Source organism: Drosophila pseudoobscura, chromosome X (genome assembly GCF_009870125.1).
Source record: "Drosophila pseudoobscura strain MV-25-SWS-2005 chromosome X, UCI_Dpse_MV25, whole genome shotgun sequence".
Taxonomy (NCBI): Eukaryota; Metazoa; Arthropoda; class Insecta; order Diptera; family Drosophilidae; genus Drosophila; species Drosophila pseudoobscura.
The window spans coordinates 36,616,866-36,633,818 of NC_046683.1; the positions used below are offsets into that span (position 1 = coordinate 36,616,866).

At 52.0% G+C, this 16,953-nt stretch overlaps 2 long non-coding RNA genes across 2 annotated transcripts; both read right to left on the reverse strand.

Annotated features, from left to right (window-relative positions):
* Window positions 1-4,641: 4,641 nt before the first annotated feature.
* Window positions 4,642-6,560, reverse strand: LOC117184638 (uncharacterized). The gene is made up of 3 exons (XR_004470048.1): window positions 5,381-6,560; window positions 4,879-5,326; window positions 4,642-4,798 (listed from the first exon to the last, which is right to left on the reverse strand). It is a non-coding gene; the product is annotated as an uncharacterized lncRNA (long non-coding RNA).
* A 9,213-nt stretch (window positions 6,561-15,773) lies between these two features.
* LOC117184469 (uncharacterized) lies at window positions 15,774-16,921 on the reverse strand. Its single transcript, XR_004469835.1, has 3 exons — window positions 16,668-16,921; window positions 16,236-16,604; window positions 15,774-16,157 (listed from the first exon to the last, which is right to left on the reverse strand). It is a non-coding gene; the product is annotated as an uncharacterized lncRNA (long non-coding RNA).
* Window positions 16,922-16,953: the final 32 nt, after the last annotated feature.

Here is a 16,953-nt window from a genome sequence, read left to right on the forward strand (position 1 = left end):
ACTGACCCCGCCAGTCTCAAATGGCTCATGACCATGAAAAACCGGGATGGTCGCCTAGCTCGGTGGTCCACTCGACTGCAAGCCTTCGATTTCGGCATAGAACACCGGAAAGGAGTGGACAATGTAGTGGCAGATACATCCCGTACAGGTGCGGGATTATATCCGACGGTGCACCGTGTACAAGGAGTCGAAGGCGCAGAACTAGCGGATGCAGGTCGGAATGGGGCAAGAGGTGGTCACCGAGCGCCCGTTCCAAGAACTGTACACTGATATCTTGGGCAAATATCCGAGATCAAAGAACGGGCAGGCGTGGATTTTTATAGTATCGAAGTTCACGTTCCTGAAAACCATGTTGGTCAGGAAAGGAAGTTGTGAGATTCCTCGTCCACGAGGTATTTTACAAGTTTGGAGTGCCGGGAATTATTCACTCGGACAATGGGGCTCAGTTCGTCTCGAAGAGTTTTAGGGAGATGATAGAAGCATTCGGGGTCACTCATATGAGGTATCTGAATGACGACCACCGGGACTGGGATGCCGGAGATAGAGCTGGCCATCAGGAACTCGGTTCACGAGGCGCCGGTCGTAACGCCATTCTTCGCAGTCTTCGGGCTTGCATGGGTTATGCTACAAGCTGGCAAAGCGACTGCGGTCAATCGGCGAGCAGGACATATCGCTGCTGGAGAGTCAGGAGAAGCGACAACTCATCCAAGAGAGGATTCGCGATACATACATACATACATACATACATAAGGCATATGAGCGTAGTAGGGTACGGTATAACCAGCGAGCTCGGGTGTTCTACGCAAGGCCGGGACAAGAGGTATTCCGCCGAAATTTTGTCCTTACTGACTTTGGCAAAGGCTTTAATGCCATGTTCGCGCGCAAGTTTATCCGATGCCGGGTAGTGAAGCCAGTAGGATAGCACGCGTATGCTCTGGAGGACCTTAACGGCCGTCCCATAGGAGTATACCACGCCAAAGACCTGAAGCTGTAGTGAGGTGTGGGTGTGGCCTACGTTGGGCGTGGCATGTGCTCTAGAGTGTTCCTGAATCCGGTGGTCATGCCCACGCGAATGTTGTCCCTCCAAGGACTGACGAAATACTCGTGGTGGTGTTCCAGTCCACCATGGTCCATGGCGACGCGCCATCTAGCGGAAGTCCAGGCAGGCTCGATGGTGTATGGGGACATCGGGGGAGCTAAAGCCGGTACTAGGGATGTAAGAAAGAAAATAGTATTAAAGGATTAAGGATGAAAGGGGAAAAATAGGAGTGAAAAGAAGTAGAAAACGTGGAGTGGATTATGAAATTCGTAGAGTGTGGACGGAAGAGAAACGTTGACTCAGCACCGTTGAAATTTTGTGCGTAAAATATAAAGTTTGAAGTGAGTACAGAAGAAAGGCGGGTGAACAAATAGATGTTAATGCAGGAAATTTTACTCATAGCCGGCACGGTATATAGCCACCTGAACCGGACCAAAAGGTTTCCTGGATAGAAAAGCGCAAACGCAACCAGGAGGCCGCAAAAGAAAACTCCGTCGCGGTGAATGAAGAATTGGCAATGCGCAGCGAGGCGAAAGGAAAAACCTACAGCGAGGTGCTCGCACTGATTACGTGGAGAGACGACGGCCAGCTGCAAGATCTGAGCAGAAGTGTTAACAAGGTTCGCCGTACTGCAAACGGTAATCTGCTTCTCGAGATAACCAGAGGCGACAAAGAAAGCGCGGCAAAAATGAAGGAGAGCATCCAGTACTCGATGGAGTAGCGGAGGTTCGAGCCCCTCGGAAGACTCCAAGACGAGGGTGCCAGCGATCAGCAAACTGGACCCGCTAATAACCTCGGAGGACCTTGCCAAGGTTGCCATAATTGGACTGCCGAGCAAGGATGCTGACGTGGTCCTCGGCAAGGGCAAGATTAAGGTGGGATGGACAGTGTGCAAAATCAAGGAGAAGGACTCGCAGCCCAGATGCTAAAAGTGCCTGGAGATTGGGCACATTGCGCCCAACTGCCATAGTACTGTGGACCGAACCGGGTGCTGCATTCGCTGTGGCGCCAATGGGCACAAAATAGCAGACTGTTCGAACTGTTCGTCTGCGCTGGGAAAGGCCGAGAGGACAGAGGCCATCAATCGGGAAGCCGACAGTGCCCCTTCTTGAAGCTAGGAGAGGTAGCTGGTAAAAGAGGATGGAAGTGATTCAGCTCAATCTTAATCACTGTCGGGCCGCAAAGGACCTGCTCCTGCAGACGGTAAAAGAGCTCAAATCGGATCTGGCTATCCTCAGCGAACAGTACAAAACTGACGATAACGAGTTCTGGGCGACCGACAAAACGGGAAAGGCATCCCTGTGGGCATGTGGAGACGATCCCTCCAAACTCTGCAACGTGCTGGCAGGTAGCGGATTTGTGCGCGCGAGAGCTGGTTACCTATGGGTATACAGCTGCTACCTAGCGCTCGAGTCCTACACCAGGATCATAGAAGATATAGCAGAAGACGCAAGGAACCGCGGGACAGTCCTAATCGCCGGGGACTTCAACGCGTGGGCACACGAGTGGGGCTGCCAAGTCACCAACGCAAGAGGCCGAATTTTTCTCTAAATATTTGCATCGCTGGACCTAGCCCTGCTGAACGAGGGCTCCCAGAAAACTTTTTGCAGGGGTGGCGCTGGGTCGATCATTGACCTAACGTTCGCCAGCCCTTCGCAACTGCGCAACACAAGGTGGCGAATAGGAGACGTGTACACCGGAAGCGATCACGAAGCCATAGTGTGCACTATTGGCAAAGCCTACATCGAGGACACGCTCAACATCAGTGCACTCGTCAGAAGCCTCGGGACGTGGGAGGAATTCGGCGACACAAGCGCCAACGAGTCTGCTAACCAGCTCGCCTCGCGAATGGAGGAGGCCTGTGCCACGAGCATGAGACAATGAAAGCCATTCATGCGGCACCACGAGCCAATCGTCTGGTGGAACGCCGAGATCGATATACTTCGGACAAAGTGCCTAAGGGCCAGACGAGCTATGCAGAGAACGAGACGCACGACTCGGTTCGACATGGCGCATGAGGAGTATAGAACCGCCAGGAAGGCATTGAAGCATTGAGTATGTTTCCTCCAGCTCTGCGACAGCGGAACAAGACCCCTGGGGCAGAGCCTACAAAATTGTCATGAAGCAGCTCAGTGCCGGAAGCAAAGCGCCTACGGAACCCAGCACGCTCGAGGACATAGTGAGCACCCTGTTCCCAAGCAGGCCACAAAGACGTGCAGTCCCCATAGCAAGCGATGCGTCGATAGGTTAGGTTAGGTTAGGTTGAGGCGGCTGCCGGGCTCGCTCGGAGCCCGTCACACTTAGGCCGGTTTCGGCCCGTTGTGATACCGCATAGGATCATTTCCTTCCTGCGTTGTGAGACTTCCTGTCAGCAATTATCCCATCCAGATGCTCTCACAAAGTTCGCTATCCTTCTGGGACATAGTTTGGACATCTCTGAGATGTCGTGTAGAAAGGCTGAGCACAGGTGCTGTAGCCTTCTTCTGCTGAGAGCCGGGCAGGAGCAGAACACGGCAGCGGGGCGTCGGTCCGCTCGCCAGTTGGCGTTCTCGCCATTTTTTTGCTTTTACTGAAGCCTTCTGTGTCGTTCGTCATTATGGGTGTGATATTTGTGCTCATTTTGTTGGGTCCCAACTCGTAAGCCGTTGTCCTTGTCTGTTGTACAGTCGCGTTATGATCCCATGGTTGTCTATGCAAGCAGGGAGGCCATGCTAGGGTTGACTCCCGCCCTTATGGGGTCGGGAGTTCAGAGCCGGATCCGCGCTAGTCAGGAGTGACTCAACTGAGCCTGTACGTCCAATTTAATGGCTACGGAACAAGGAGCGTGCTTAGAGATTTGCCAATTTTTCACGGGACGGGGGCAGAAGCAGCATTAACCTAGCAGCCATTTCGGCGGGGTTTCATTCCGCGTACTAAAGTGCTAGAATGCTGGCTTCCGTCAGCCCTGGGGTCATCAATCCAAAAAAGGGGGGTCCAGTTCCTATCCTAAGACTTTACTGGTCTCCGTCTTAGTCGCCTTCTCGTATTAGCTAGGTGTTTCACAGGTGTGTTAGACCTATCCGGGGGATACCCGGCATGTGCCGGCGGTTACGAGTTGCTTTAGTGCTCTTTAGAGGGAGCAGAACATCCCCGTGTCTTCTTAGTCGCCTCATACGACAAGCTATGACATGCTGTGGTGGTATTCTACTGCCCGCTCACCACACGGGTGTGTGTGTGTGTGTGTGTGTGTGTATGTGTGTGAATAGGGTTACGGGGTCTTTACGTGGTGCATGAGACCAAACGTGTGGCACGCACTGGAAGGCGATGCAACGAACGTGCGTTGTGGCTAGGATCGCCCTGGCAGCTAAATCGTCCTCTTTCATCTCCCCCTTCACACGTCCCGCGCTTCTTGGCTCACACACGCGCAACTGCAACGAACTCACTCAGGTTCATGTCGGATGGTCTTCTTCTCCGCAGTCGACTTTCTCGAACTCCAGTATCCCTTGCCGGCTGTGAGTAAAATTTCCTGCATTACAATATATTTGCTCGACCCCTTTATCCTGTACTCACTTCAAAGTTTCTGATTTAAGAACTGAACATGTAGCGCCTATAGCGACGTCCCACCTGAACGATAGGTGACCAGGGCCGAGGGCGACGTGCCATCTAGCGGAAGTCCAGGCAGGCTCGATGGTGTATGGGGACATCGGGGGGAGCTAAAGCCGGTACTGGCGATGTAAGAAAGAAAATTATGCTAAGATGGCCGCTCGGCTTACAGATGCCCTGAAAAAGTCGGGAAAAGGGAAATTTAGATTAACGGAAAAGGCAAAACGAGCCATGGGGGAGGTAAATACTGCACTCACCTCGGCACCAGTCCTGGTACACGCAGATTTCAAGCGGCACTTCTATATACAGTGCGACGCCTCACATTATGGGGTAGGAGCCGTACTCTTCCAACGGGATGACGAGCAGAACGAGAGGCCCATAGCGTTTTTCTCCACCAAACTAAATTGCCATCAGAAGAACTACTGGGTGACAGAGAAGGAGTGGCAATCCTAAAGTTCCGTTCGTACGTGGATCTAATGCCATTTACAGTCATTACTGACCCCGCCAGTCTCAAATGGCTCATGACCATGAAAAACTTCGATGGTCGCCTAGCTCGGTGGTCCACTCAACTGCAAGCCTTCGATTTCGGCATAGAACACCGGAAAGAAGTGGACAATGTAGTGGCAGATACATTGTCGCGCAGCATTGAAGAGCTGGAAGTGGATCCGAGTAGAATCCTGGGTTTCGAAACGGTGGAGTTTGAATCTAGGGAGTATCAGGAGTTAAGGAAGGAAATCACAGAGGACCAAGACCGCTTACCTGATCTCCAGATTGTTGATGGCATGAAATTTCAGCACATGCGCTGTGAACGATTTGACGATCAACTCGAGGGCTCCGTCTGGAAATTATGGGTTCCGAGTTCGTTGACGGCCGCGTTGATAGACAAAACCCATTCGGAAGAGAAGACAGCGCACAGAGGACTCGCGAAAACCTTGCACTTATTGCGTAGGCAATTTTACTGGCCGAACATGGTAATAGAGGTGCGGGATTATATCCGACGGTGCACCGTGTGCAAGGATTGCACAGGTCGGTTGCAGGTCGGGATGGGGCAAGAGGAGGTCACCGAGCGCCCGTTCCAAAAACTGTATATTGATTTTTTGGGCAAATGTCCGCGGTCAAAGAACGGGCAGGCGTGCATATTTATTGTAGTTGACCAGTAGTTGACGAACGCGTGAATCGCACAGTACACAGCGCGATCCGGGCGTATCTGGAAGACGACCACCGACACTGGGATGCGCATCTGCCGGAGATCGAACTGGCTATTAGGAACTCGGTTCACGTGGCGACAGGCGTAACACCATTCTTTGCAGTCTTCGGGCAGTAAATGTATATGCATGGGTCATGCTACAAGCTGGCAAAGCGACTGCGGTCAATGAGCGATAATGACATATCGCTGCTGGAGGGTCAGGACAAGCGACAACTCATCCAAGAGAGGATTCGCGATACATACATACATACATACATAAGGCATACGAACGTAGTAGGGTAGGGTACTACCAGCGAGCTCGGGTGTTCTACGCGAGGCCGGGAAAAGAGGTATTCCGCCGAAATTTTTTCCTTGGTGACTTTGGAAAAGGCTTTAATGCCAAGTTCACACGCAAGCTCATCCGATGCCGGGTAGTGAGGCCAGTAGGAGAGAACGCGTATGCTCTGGAGGACCTTAACGACCGTCCCATAGGAGTGTACCACACCAAAGACCTGAAACTGTAGTGAGATGTGGGTGTGGCCTACGTTGGGCGCGGCAGAAGAATACAACGCACGCCGGCGTGTGCTCAATAGTGTTCCTGAATCCGGTGGGCATGCCCACGCGTATGTTGCCCCTCCTAGGACTAACGACATACTCGTGGTGGTGTTCCAGTCCCATCTGAACGATAGGTAACCAGGGCTGAGGGCGACGCGCCATCTAGCGGAAGTCCAGAGAGGCTCGATGGTGTATTGGGACAGCGGGGGGGGAGCTGGAGCCGTTACTGGGGATAGAAAGAACAGAATTAGTTACATGTATATGTAAAGGAAAAGGGGATAAATAGGAATGAAAATATTAGAAAACATGGAGTGGATTATGGAAATCGTAGAGCGTGGAAGGAAGAGTAACGTCGACTCAGCACCGCTGAAATTTTGTGCTTAAATCAGAAACTTTAAAGTGAGTACAGGAAAAAGGCGGACGAGCAAATAAATTGTAATGCAGGAAATTTTACTCACAGCCGGCAAGGGATTTAGCCACCAGAACCGGGCCAGAAGGTTTCCTGGAGAGGAGCACTGGTGCTCGAGAAAGTCGACTGCAGAGAAGAAGACCGTCCAACGTGAACCTGAGTGAGTTCGCTGCAGTTGCGCGTGTGTGAGCTAAGAAGCGCGGGACGTGTAAAGGGGGTGAAAGAGGACGATTTAGCTGCCCGGGCGATCCTAGCCACAACGCACATTTGTTGCATCGCCTTCCAGTGCGTGCCACACGTTTGGGCTCATGCACCACGTAAAGACCACGAAACCCTATTCACACACACACACACACGCGCAGTATGTAAGATCAAGGAGAAGGACTCGCAGCCTAGGTGCTACAAGTGCTTGGAGATTGGGCACATTGCGCTAAACTGCCATAGTGCGGTGGTCCGAACTGGGTGCTGCATTCGCTGCGGCGTCAATGGGCACAAGATAGCAGACTGTCCAAACAAGGCAACCTGCTTCGTCTGCGCCGGGAGAGGCCGAGAGGACAGGGGCCATCAATCGGGAAGCCGACAGTGCCCCTTCTTGAAGCTAGGAGAGGTAGCTGGTAAAAGAGGATGGAAGTGATTCAGCTCAATCTTAATCACTGTCGGGCCGCAAAGGACCTGCTCCTGCAGACGGTAAAAGAGCTCAAATCGGATCTGGCTATCCTCAGCGAGCAGTACAAAACTGACGATAACGAGTTCTGGGCGACCGACAAAACGGGAAAGGCATCCCTGTGGGCATGTGGAGACGATCCCTCCAAACTCTGCAACGTGCTGGCAGGTAGCGGATTTGTGCGCGCGAGAGCTGGTTACCTATGGGTATACAGCTGCTACCTAGCGCTCGAGTCCTACACCAGGATCATAGAAGATATAGCAGAAGACGCAAGGAACCGCGGGACAGTCCTAATCGCCGGGGACTTCAACGCGTGGGCACACGAGTGGGGCTGCCAAGTCACCAACGCAAGAGGCCGAATTTTTCTCTAAATATTTGCATCGCTGGACCTAGCCCTGCTGAACGAGGGCTCCCAGAAAACTTTTTGCAGGGGTGGCGCTGGGTCGATCATTGACCTTACGTTCGCCAGCCCTTCGCAACTGCGCAACACAAGGTGGCGAATAGGAGACGTGTACACCGGAAGCGATCACGAAGCCATAGTGTGCACTATTGGCAAAGCCTACATCGAGGACACGCTCAACATCAGTGCACTCGTCAGAAGCCTCGGGACGTGGGAGGAATTCGGCGACACAAGCGCCAACGAGTCTGCTAACCAGCTCGCCTCGCGAATGGAGGAGGCCTGTGCCACGAGCATGAGACAATGAAAGCCATTCATGCGGCACCACGAGCCAATCGTCTGGTGGAACGCCGAGATCGATATACTTCGGACAAAGTGCCTAAGGGCCAGACGAGCTATGCAGAGAGCGAGACGCACGACTCGGTTCGACATGGCGCATGAGGAGTATAGAACCGCCAGGAAGGCATTGAAGCATTGAGTAGCAAACGGAAATGTTTCCTCCAGCTCTGCGACAGCGGAACAAGACCCCTGGGGCAGAGCCTACAAAATTGTCATGAAGCAGCTCAGTGCCGGAAGCAAAGCGCCTACGGAACCCAGCACGCTCGAGGACATAGTGAGCACCCTGTTCCCAAGCAGGCCACAAAGACGTGCAGTCCCCATAGCAAGCGATGCGTCGATAGGTTAGGTTAGGTTAGGTTGAGGCGGCTGCCGGGCTCGCTCGGAGCCCGTCACACTTAGGCCGGTTTCGGCCCGTTGTGATACCGCATAGGATCATTTCCTTCCTGCGTTGTGAGACTTCCTGTCAGCAATTATCCCATCCAGATGCTCTCACAAAGTTCGCTATCCTTCTGGGACATAGTTTGGACATCTCTGAGATGTCGTGTAGAAAGGCTGAGCACAGGTGCTGTAGCCTTCTTCTGCTGAGAGCCGGGCAGGAGCAGAACACGGCAGCGGGGCGTCGGTCCGCTCGCCAGTTGGCGTTCTCGCCATTTTTTTGCTTTTACTGAAGCCTTCTGTGTCGTTCGTCATTATGAGTGTGATATTTGTGCTCATTTTGTTGGGTCCCAACTCGTAAGCCGTTGTCCTTGTCTGTTGTACAGTCGCGTTATGATCCCATGGTTGTCTATGCAAGCAGGGAGGCCATGCTAGGGTTGACTCCCGCCCTTATGGGGTCGGGAGTGACTCAACTGAGCCTGTACGTCCAATTTAATGGCTACGGAACAAGGAGCGTGCTTAGAGATTTGCCAATTTTTCACGGGACGGGGGCAGAAGCAGCATTAACCTAGCAGCCATTTCGGCGGGGTTTCATTCCGCGTACTAAAGTGCTAGAATGCTGGCTTCCGTCAGCCCTGGGGTCATCAATCCAAAAAAGGGGGGTCCAGTTCCTATCCTAAGACTTTACTGGTCTCCGTCTTAGTCGCCTTCTCGTATTAGCTAGGTGTTTCACAGGTGTGTTAGACCTATCCGGGGGATACCTGGCATGTGCCGGCAGTTACGAGTTGCTTTAGTGCTCTTTAGAGGGAGCAGAACATCCCCGTGTCTTCTTAGTCGCCTCATACGACAAGCTATGACATGCTGTGGTGGTATTCTACTGCCCGCTCACCACACGGGTGTGTGTGTGTGTGTGTGTGTGTGTGTATGTGTGTGAATAGGGTTACGGGGTCTTTACGTGGTGCATGAGACCAAACGTGTGGCACGCACTGGAAGGCGATGCAACGAACGTGCGTTGTGGCTAGGATCGCCCTGGCAGCTAAATCGTCCTCTTTCATCTCCCCCTTCACACGTCCCGCGCTTCTTGGCTCACACACGCGCAACTGCAACGAACTCACTCAGGTTCATGTCGGATGGTCTTCTTCTCCGCAGTCGACTTTCTCGAACTCCAGTATCCCTTGCCGGCTGTGAGTAAAATTTCCTGCATTACAATATATTTGCTCGACCCCTTTATCCTGTACTCACTTCAAAGTTTCTGATTTAAGAACTGAACATGTAGCGCCTATAGCGACGTCCCACCTGAACGATAGGTGACCAGGGCCGAGGGCGACGTGCCATCTAGCGGAAGTCCAGGCAGGCTCGATGGTGTATGGGGACATCGGGGGGAGCTAAAGCCGGTACTGGCGATGTAAGAAAGAAAATGATGCTAAGATGGCCGCTCGGCTTACAGATGCCCTGAAAAAGTCGGGAAAAGGGAAATTTAGATTAACGGAAGAGGCAAAACGAGCCATGGGGGAGGTAAATACTGCACTCACCTCGGCATCAGTCCTGGTACACGCAGATTTCAAGCGGCACTTCTATATACAGTGCGACGCCTCACATTATGGGGTAGGAGCCGTACTCTTCCAACGGGATGACGAGCAGAACGAGAGGCCCATAGCGTTTTTCTCCACCAAACTAAATTGCCATCAGAAGAACTACTGGGTGACAGAGAAGGAGTGGCAATCCTAAAGTTCCGTCCGTACGTGGATCTTACGCCATTTACAGTCATTACTGACCCCGCCAGTCTCAAATGGCTCATGACCATGAAAAACCGGGATGGTCGCCTAGCTCGGTGGTCCACTCGACTGCAAGCCTTCGATTTCGGCATAGAACACCGGAAAGGAGTTGACAATGTAGTGGCAGATACATCCCGTACAGGTGCGGGATTATATCCGACGGTGCACCGTGTACAAGGAGTCGAAGGCGCAGAACTAGCGGATGCAGGTCGGAATGGGGCAAGAGGTGGTCACCGAGCGCCCGTTCCAAGAACTGTACACTGATATCTTGGGCAAATATCCGAGATCAAAGAACGGGCAGGCGTGGATTTTTATAGTATCGAAGTTCACGTTCCTGAAAACCATGTTGGTCAGGAAAGGAAGTTGTGAGATTCCTCGTCCACGAGGTATTTTACAAGTTTGGAGTGCCGGGAATTATTCACTCGGACAATGGGGCTCAGTTCGTCTCGAAAAGTTTTAGGGAGATGATAGAAGCATTCGGGGTCACTCATATGAGGTATCTGAATGACGACCACCGGGACTGGGATGCCGGAGATAGAGCTGGCCATCAGGAACTCGGTTCACGAGGCGACGGTCGTAACGCCATTCTTCGCAGTCTTCGGGCAGTAAATGTACTTGCATGGGTTATGCTACAAGCTGGCAAAGCGACTGCGGTCAATCGGCGAGCAGGACATATCGCTGCTGGAGAGTCAGGAGAAGCGACAACTCATCCAAGAGAGGATTCGCGATACATACATACATACATACATAAGGCATATGAGCGTAGTAGGGTACGGTATAACCAGCGAGCTCGGGTGTTCTACGCAAGGCCGGGACAAGAGGTATTCCGCCGAAATTTTGTCCTTACTGACTTTGGCAAAGGCTTTAATGCCATGTTTGCGCGCAAGTTTATCCGATGCCGGGTAGTGAAGCCAGTAGGATAGCACACGTATGCTCTGGAGGACCTTAACGGCCGTCCCATAGGAGTATACCACGCCAAAGACCTGAAACTGTAGTGAGGTGTGGGTGTGGCCTACGTTGGGCGTGGCATGTGCTCTAGAGTGTTCCTGAATCCGGTGGTCATGCCCACGCGAATGTTGTCCCTCCAAGGACTGACGAAATACTCGTGGTGGTGTTCCAGTCCACCATGGTCCATGGCGACGCGCCATCTAGCGGAAGTCCAGGCAGGCTCGATGGTGTATGGGGACATCGGGGGAGCTAAAGCCGGTACTAGGGATGTAAGAAAGAAAATAGGTTTAAAGGATTAAGGATGAAAGGGGAAAAATAGGAGTGAAAAGAAGTAGAAAACGTGGAGTGGATTATGAAATTCGTAGAGTGTGGACGGAAGAGAAACGTTGACTCAGCACCGTTGAAGTTTTGTGCGTAAAATATAAAGTTTGAAGTGAGTACAGAAGAAAGGCGGGTGAACAAATAGATGTTAATGCAGGAAATTTTACTCATAGCCGGCACGGTATATAGCCACCTGAACCGGACCAAAAGGTTTCCTGGAGAGAAAAGCGCAAACGCAACCAGGAGGCCGCAAAAGAAAACTCCGTCGCGGTGAATGATGAATTGGCAATGCGCAGCGAGGCGAAAAGAAAAACCTACAGCGAGGTGCTCGCACTGATTACGTGGAGAGATGACGGCCAGCTGCAAGATCTGAGCAGAAGTGTTAACAAGGTTCGCCGTACTGCAAACGGTAATCTGCTTCTCGAGCTCACCAGAGGCGACAAAGAAAGCGCGGCAAAAATGAAGGAGAGCATCCAGTACTCGATGGAGTAGCGGAGGTTCGAGCCCCTCGGAAGACTCCAAGACGAGGGTGCTAGCGATCAGCAACCTGGACCCGCTAATAACCTCGGAGGACCTTGCCAAGGTTGCCATAATTGGACTGCCGAGCAAGGATGCTGACGTGGTCCTCGGCAAGGGCAAGATTAAGGTGGGATGGACAGTGTGCAAAATCAAGGAGAAGGACTCGCAGCCCAGATGCTAAAAGTGCCTGGAGATTGGGCACATTGCGCCCAACTGCCATAGTACTGTGGACCGAACCGGGTGCTGCATTCGCTGTGGCGCCAATGGGCACAAAATAGCAGACTGTTCGAACTGTTCGTCTGCGCTGGGAAAGGCCGAGAGGACAGAGGCCATCAATCGGGAAGCCGACAGTGCCCCTTCTTGAAGCTAGGAGAGGTAGCTGGTAAAAGAGGATGGAAGTGATTCAGCTCAATCTTAATCACTGTCGGGCCGCAAAGGACCTGCTCCTGCAGACGGTAAAAGAGCTCAAATCGGATCTGGCTATCCTCAGCGAGCAGTACAAAACTGACGATAACGAGTTCTGGGCGACCGACAAAACGGGAAAGGCATCCCTGTGGGCATGTGGAGACGATCCCTCCAAACTCTGCAACGTGCTGGCAGGTAGCGGATTTGTGCGCGCGAGAGCTGGTTACCTATGGGTATACAGCTGCTACCTAGCGCTCGAGTCCTACACCAGGATCATAGAAGATATAGCAGAAGACGCAAGGAACCGCGGGACAGTCCTAATCGCCGGGGACTTCAACGCGTGGGCACACGAGTGGGGCTGCCAAGTCACCAACGCAAGAGGCCGAATTTTTCTCTAAATATTTGCATCGCTGGACCTAGCCCTGCTGAACGAGGGCTCCCAGAAAACTTTTTGCAGGGGTGGCGCTGGGTCGATCATTGACCTTACGTTCGCCAGCCCTTCGCAACTGCGCAACACAAGGTGGCGAATAGGAGACGTGTACACCGGAAGCGATCACGAAGCCATAGTGTGCACTATTGGCGAACGCCCCAGACCAAGCAGGGCAAACACGAGGGGCAAAGCCTACATCGAGGACACGCTCAACATCAGTGCACTCGTCAGAAGCCTCGGGACGTGGGAGGAATTCGGCGACACAAGCGCCAACGAGTCTGCTAACCAGCTCGCCTCGCGAATGGAGGAGGCCTGTGCCACGAGCATGAGACAATGAAAGCCATTCATGCGGCACCACGAGCCAATCGTCTGGTGGAACGCCGAGATCGATATACTTCGGACAGAGTGCCTAAGGGCCAGACGAGCTATGCAGAGAGCGAGACGCACGACTCGATTCGACATGGCGCATGAGGAATATAGGACCGCCAGGAAGGCACTGAAGCATGCAATTCGGAGCAGCAAGCGGGAATGCTTTCTCCAGCTCTGCGACAGAACGGAACAAGACCCCTGGGCCAGGGCTTACAACATCGTTATGAAGCGCCTACGTGCCGGGAGCAAGGCGCCAACGGACCCCAGCACCCTCGAGGACATAGTGCATACCCTGTTCCCCAGCGAGCAACAGGCGTCCAGGCCCCTTAGAAAGCGACGCACCGATCACGGGCATCGAAATGATCACGGAAGCGGAGATCCTGGAAGCCGCTAGGAGCCTGCCCAGGCCCGGATGCAATCCCAAATAGGGCTTTAAAACTGGCATTGGCACTACAGACATCCGCCTTTGCCGAGGTCTTCAATAAGTGTCTGCTAGAAGGTACCTTCCCCGATAGGTGGAAGATTTAAAAGCTACTGCTGCTCAACAAGCCAGGGAAACCACCCGGCGAGCCTTCCTCGTACAGACCAATTTGTCTCCTGGACAACGCGGGGAAGGTATTCGAAAAGCTCATTGCACGTAGGCTCAGCCGTGCCATTGAAGATGCCAGCGGCTTGTCGCCCAACCAGTATGGCTTCCGGAAAGGCAGATCAACCCTGGATGCCATTAGTCACCAACAGAAGCGGAGAATGCAATAAGTGGGAAGCCAAAAGCCAAAAGTACGGGCCAAAAGCAGTACTGCCTGCTGGTTACCCTGGATATAAAAAACGCTTTCAACTCTGCGGACTGGGGTAAAACGATGGAAGCCCTACGGAGGCTACGGATCCCGGAATACCTCCTGAGAATAGTGGACAGCTACCTCAGTGAGAGGGTGCTGCTGTACGAGACGAGCGAAGGGATAAGATTATATAGAGTGACTGCTGGAGTCCCGCAGGGGTCGGTGCTGGGGCCGCTCCTGTGGAATACGATGTATAATGGAGTTCTGCGACTGAACCTTCCCGAGGGCACGACGGTCGTCGGGTTTGCCGATGACGTCGCCATCGTAGTGGTAGCCAAGGACCTTGCAGCAGTTGAAGCAGCTGCAAACGGGGCAATCCATGCCGTGGAGACGTGGCTCGCCATAGCGGGATTACAGCTGGCGGCCCACAAGACCGAGGCTGTTCTGATTAGCAGCAGGAAGAAGGTGGAGACGGCCCGAGTCTCGACATTACTTCGCAAAGGGCTTTTAAATACCTAGGAGTAATGCTGGACACTAGGCTTTCATTTAGAGAGCACTTGGAGTACGCCAACACAAAGGCCGCACAGACTTGCCGAGCACTCTCGCGAATCCTGCTCAACACCAGGGGGCCAAAGCAAGCAATGAGGAAGCTGATCACCAGCGTCGTCTCCTCTCAGCTCCTGTATGCTGCCGCAGTGTGGTCCAAAGCGACGAAGGTGCCGAGCTATATGCGAGGAGTCGAAGCAACGCACCGCTTATATGCCATCAGGATCGCCTGCGCGTTTAGAACCATATCTGACGACGCAGCACTGGTCATCGCGGGACTAGTCCCAATAGCAGAGCAAGCGAGGGAAAGGGCCGAGGTGTACGAGCTATCTCGCAGGGACACCCACAATCCTCCCACCGGAGTCGAGAGAGAATCACCCAGGCACGAGACCGTCAGGAGGTGGCAGTTGAAGTGGGATTCCTCGACTAAAGGACGCTGGACCCACCGGCTTATTCCGGATATCAAGCTGTGGTTGGAGAGGAAGCACGGACAGGTGGACTTCCACCACACTCAGATGCTGAGCGGTCACGGATGCTTCAGATCGTACCTGAAGCGGTTTGGACACGAAACGGAGGACTGATGCCCATCATGTGGTCGAGGTATCGTGGAGGACGCTCACCACGTCTTCTTTGAATGCCACCGTTTCGAGTACGAGAGGCAGCAGCTAGAGGATGAGCTAGCCACCAGCATTAGCGTCGGAGGGATCGTGCCGCTCATGGTAGCGAATCCCAAGGCGTGGGATGCCACCACTAGGTTCGCCGCCACTATAATGCGGGAACTACGGAGAGCGGAGAGGGAAAGGATAGTGTCGGAGGAGTAAGGAGGTACGGCTTTGCGAAGCAATGCTTTGCGGTCGTACCGCATAGCTACGCCCCATTACCCCACCAACAAACCACAGTCCCAGACCCGCACAACTAGTTGCTAACCTTATATAAGTACTAGTATTAAAGCCTAATAAAAGTAATTGAATACAAAAAAAACACACGCGCGCACACGTATACATGAACCTACATAACTTTATGGCTGACCGGCCACGGCCACGATCGCCCACGTCATTTGAACTTAAAAAATACATCATCTACACGCCAAACACCTTCCACATTAAATGTTGTTTTGTTCCTTGTGTTGTCCATTATATAGTATTTAGTATTTATTATTAGCTTAAACAGTTTAACATAAAATCTTGGCCATTGAACTAAACATGTAAAAACACCAACACCTTTCACGAACCGAAATCTGCAATCAGCTGTTCAGTTCCAGCAGATTAACCCTTAGTGGGTGACGCGGGGGTCCCGTCGGTCCACCGTATATGGTCGAGCGATTTGTGGAAATCTCCTTATTGTTTATGTCCCGGGGACCCTTAACAAGAGCTTTTGGTAGGTTAGTCTCCGTATGGGCCCGAGTTTAATTAACTCCCGTAAAACTGGATCCAGTCATCTACACATGTTCCATTACGTATGGTTGAACGAAATTTCAGCTGTTATTTCCTTGTTTGCCTTTGTGTCGAACGTTTTGGTGTTTCTATTTATTTATGAGAATGATGAAATTGTCAAATTATTAAAGCTTGGATATATATTGAAACATGATGGAGTAAATTACAATAGAGGGAGGACGCGTGGCGTAAGCCATGGATTGGACCAGCCGCAGCCGTTCCAGCAGAGGGTGGCCAAATGAATGTTGTGGTTGATCACAGGTAGGGCGGGCGCGCGAAGTGATAACACCCAAGCTTCACCAACTTGATAACCGTCTGTTTATGATTTTCTTTGTATTTTGGTTGTTGTTAGTTTTGATGTCCCGAGGAGTAGTATGTCTCCATCTTTGTCTACATTTGGCGGGCGAGGGGAACTACCCAGCCTTGGGGTCTACAGCTAGCCGGCGTTGCCCTCTGGGAAACAAGCCAAGTGTAACAGATACGCATTAATATTTGAACATACAGTTTTTGACTAAATCGAATTAATTTTCGTTGACCTAAAAAATAGGAAGGTAATAAGTTTTTTTTGTAAAATATTATTTAAATAAATTCATATATACTTTTTTCCAAAGCAGTGGATCAGTTTCCTCCGTGGCAAATGAGCTCTCCATATACTGACTTGTTATTATAATGGCACCATTACGGGCGGTATTTTTGTTTTCCATTGCCTTTTCTTTGAAAAAAATACAAAATCCAACAGATCCCAACAGAACGTACCACCGAATGAGGCAAAATTAGCGTTTCAGGTCGCTTCAGTCGCCATTACACACACACTTTTTTCACAGTTAAAAGCATTAACTAAAAAATTTCGAGTGCCATCGATAGTGACGAGCCACTATCGATGGT